Source organism: Lipotes vexillifer, unplaced genomic scaffold (assembly GCF_000442215.2).
Source record: "Lipotes vexillifer unplaced genomic scaffold, Lipotes_vexillifer_v1.1 scaffold666, whole genome shotgun sequence".
NCBI classification, from domain to species: domain Eukaryota; kingdom Metazoa; phylum Chordata; class Mammalia; order Artiodactyla; family Lipotidae; genus Lipotes; species Lipotes vexillifer.
This window is the reverse complement of record NW_006787408.1, coordinates 2,850,859-2,854,920: the sequence shown is the minus strand read 5'-3', so window position 1 is coordinate 2,854,920 and position 4,062 is coordinate 2,850,859. Positions and strand designations below refer to the sequence as shown.

Here is a 4,062-nt window from a genome sequence, read left to right as displayed (position 1 = left end):
CTCCAGCCCCAAACATGGGCAGGGTGGATGCCACTTACAGTGCAAGCCTGCCTTATCTGAATGGAGAATCCTGTGCCCTTGTGCAAGAGCAGACATGTGTGTTTCACATTTCTTAGTTCGTTTTGTTGTTTTGTTCAAGCCACAGGCTCAAGTGGGCTCATAATCCCCATCCCAGACAGACTGGAAGTTACATCTGCCAGACACATTACTCGGGCACCCGAGTTCCTGCAGAGACACTTACTTGTTCAATTCCTGACTTTTAGCCTTGCCCCACCCTGCAGCTGCCTTCAAGTCCCAGCACTGATAGACTGAGTAGAAGTGGGAGTCAGAAGAAGTATGAGAACTCAGGACTGCAGTTTCAGAGACTGTGACAGGCTGCGGGATGACTCTACCCCAGCCTCAGCCCAAGAGCCCTAGAATTCTAGGACTTTACCTACCATCACCAAGGATATGGCTGGCCACCTGAGACCATGGGTGAATGTGCCATGAAGTGCTGGGAGGTTCCCAAACTCCATGCAGGGCTACTAATTTTAATATAAGGAAGCAAGACTAGGATGTGTTTCCACTTATTTTAGGGAGTGGAAATCAAATAAGTCATAAGTACTCTGTACACACAAAGAGTGACTGTGATGAGGCTTAAAGCAGAGAAGAGCTAGTAATAATATAGTACTAGTGATGCTGATAATGACAGTAACTACCGAGAGTGAAGATGAACTTCGTGCTTAGCAGTATGCTAAACATTCACTTCTTTCATTTAAGCCTCACAATAATCCTATGATGTGCATGCTATTATTATTTCCATTTTACGGATGGAGAAACTGAGGCTTCAAGGCATGAGCTGCTTTCCCAAAGTCATACAAATGTTAAGAGCAGAAGTAGGAGCTGAATTCCAGCAGTCTTACTCCAGCAACCATACTGTGGAAGCCGGCGATGCCTCCTCAAGCCCTGTCTGGGCTTGGAGAGGATGTCCTCCCTGATGGACCAGAGCATGCCAGCCCCTGTGGCTGGTGTGGCATTCTTAAAGACTGTCTGGCAAGTTTTGCTTGCTCTGGTTTCTCACTAAAACAACCTTTGGATTTGGCTTGCCACGCGACTCTCATACAGGAAAAGAGGGCCATGACCTGCCAACATGACAGCTGTATTTTTCACTGGTAACTTAATAAACTGGCTGCCTGGGTTCACATATGTACCTGTTTCTGACAGCTTGGTTAAGGTGAGCCCACCCCAGAGCTGAAGCCCACCATGTGCCAACTTAATTGAGATTCTGGGCATGCAAGCGTAGCCCCCAGCCAAGGCCTCTGTGCCAAGAAAATTCCTCTTGGCCTCCTTTTGGCTGGTTTGGCCCGCCTTCCCCAGTGACAGTCTGGCTCTTTGGATTCGAGCTGCCTGGTCAAACAGTGAGGGTCTGCAGAAAGAAGGAAGCAACAGTGCCAGGTCCCAGTGCGTGTTCCAAGTTCCACATTCTGCCTACAGATGCCCGGCGCCAGAGCAAAGGCTGGCCCTTGGCAGGGGACTGGTAAGGATTTGTCTGGTATATTTTTTCCTTTACACACTTAACCTGGGGCTTCCTGCATCTCTTACTCTCTCTGCTTTCATTCATGGTGGCTTCCAGAGCTGGTGATTAGCAGGGTTACACAGAGAGCCCTTTTTTAAAAAACATATTTAATGGACTTGTCTTATTTAGGAGCAGAGAATGTTTTGCTCTGTTTACAAAAGTGCAGTTTAAGAACAATTACAGCCTAAAATAGTGGGGAATGGGTGGGCTAAATCATTTTCTTTTTAACTTCCAGTGACAGTTTGTAAGGTTGAACCTGAAGTCTTGGTCTTTGTCAGAAACACGGGATTGTTTTTCCACCAAGCTTGGTGAATGGTGCAACTTTCTGGGACAGCATTCTTTTTTTTTTTTTTTTTTTTTGCGGTACGCAGGCCTCTCACTGCTCTGGCCTCTCCCGTTGCAGAGCACAGGCTCTGGATGCTCAGGCTCAACAGCCATGGCTCACGGGCCTAGCCGCTCCGCACATGTGGGATCTTCCCGGACCGGGGCATGAACCTGCGTCCCCTGCATCTGCAGGCGGACTCCCAACCACTGCGCCACCAGGGAAGCCCCCCCCTTTTTTTTTAATTGTAAAAGACACATAACATGAAATCTAGCCTCTTAACAAAATTTTAAGTGTACGGTACAGTATTAACTGTATGCACATTGTTGTACAGCAGATCTCTTTTTCACCTTGCATGATTGAAACTTTATACCCATTAAACACAACTTTCTAATTCCCCTCCACCTGGCCCCTGGCAACTGTCATTCTACTTTCTGCTCCTGTGAATCTGACTGCTTCAGATACCTCATTTAAGTGTAATCATGCAGTATTTTTCCTGTGACTGGCTTATTTCACTTAGCATAATAATGTCCTCAAGGTTCATCCATTATGTAGCATATGACAGGATTTCCTTGTCATATTTAAGGCAAAATAATATTTCATTCAATGTATATACAACATTTTCTTTATCCATTCAATCATCAGTAGACATTTAGGTTGTTTGCACCTCTTTGTTATTGTGAATAAAGCTCCAATGAACATGGGAATGCAAATATCTCTTTGAGATCCTGTTTTCAGTTCTTTTGGATAAATATCCAGAAGTGAGATTTTTGGATCATACGGGAGTCTTTAATCCATTTTGAGTTGATTTCTGTATATGATGTAAGATGAGGGTCCAATTTCATTCTTTTGCATGAGATATTTCGTTTTCCTAGTACCATTTGTTGAAGAGACTATTCCCATTGTGTAGTCTTGGCACCCTTGTTTGAAGATTATTTTACTGTATTTGTGTGGGTTTATTTCTAGGATCTCTATTCTGTTATATTGGTCTATCTGTCTGCTAGTACTATGCTGTTTCGATTACTGTAGGCTTGTAATATATTTTGAAGTTAGGAGTGTGAAGCCTCCAGCTTTGTTCTCTTTCAAGATTATTTTTGCTATTCAGGGTTCTTTGTGGTTTCACATGAATTTTAGGATTGTTTTTTCTGTTTCTTCAAAAAATGCCGTTGAGACTTTGATAGGAATAGCACTGAATTTGTAGATCACTTTGAGTAGTATGAACAGTATTACATCTTCTAATCCATGAACATGGGATGTCTTTCCATTTATTTGTGTCTTTAAATTCTTTCAGCAGTGATTTGTAGTTTCTAGTGTTCAACTATTTAGCTTCCTTGGTTAAATTTATTCCTAGTATTTTGTTCTTTTTGATGATATTGTAAATGGAATTGTTTTCTTAATTTTCCTTTTGGATTATTCATTTTTATTGTATAGAAACAATTGCTTTTTATATGTTGATTTTGTATCTCTCCAATTTTGATGTCTTTTTTGTCTTTCTCGTGTCTAATTGCTGTAGCTAGGACTTCCAATGTTATGTTGAATAAAAGTGGCAAGAGTGGACATCCTTGCCTTCCTTATTCCTGATGTTAGAAGAAAAGTTTTCAGTTCTTCACTGTTGTGTATGAATGATGTTAGCTGTGCACTTTTCATATATGATCTGCATTATATAGAGGTAATTTCCTTCTATTCCTAGTTCATTGAGTATTTTTTTATCATGAAAGGATGTTTAATTTTGTCAAATGCCTTTTCTGCATTTACTGAGATGATCATGTGATTTTATCTTTCTTTCTGTTAATGTGGTGTATCACATTGATTGATTTTTGTATGTTGAACCATCCTTGCATTCCAGGGATAAATCCCACTTGGTCATGGTGTATAATTCTTTTAATGTGCTATTGAATTCAGTTTGCTAATATTTTGTTGAGATTTTTGCATCTGTGTTCATCAGGGATATTGGCTTGCAGTTTTCTTTTCTTGTAGTGTCTTTCTGGGTTTGGTATCAGGATAATGCTGACCTCTTAAAATGAATTTGAAAGTGTTCCCTCCTCTTCAGTTTTCTGGAAGAGCTCTCAGGAGTTGGCATTAATTTTTTAAAAAAATTTTTGTAGAGTGCTTCCCTGGTGGCACAGTGCTTGAGAGTCTGCCTGCCGATGCAGGGGACACGGGTTCGTGCCCTGGTCCGGGAAGA

General features: G+C 41.7%; 1 protein-coding gene across 1 annotated transcript in view; it reads left to right on the top strand.

The window, feature by feature from the left end:
* The first annotated feature begins 1,464 nt into the window (after positions 1 to 1,464).
* The window catches only part of ATP6V1E2 (ATPase H+ transporting V1 subunit E2), a 7,259-nt gene continuing 4,661 nt past the window's right edge, over positions 1,465 to 4,062 (top strand). The window contains exon 1 of the mRNA XM_007459967.1: positions 1,465 to 1,516. The gene's annotated coding sequence lies outside the window, so the exon portion shown is untranslated. The remainder of the gene's footprint in view (positions 1,517 to 4,062) is intronic.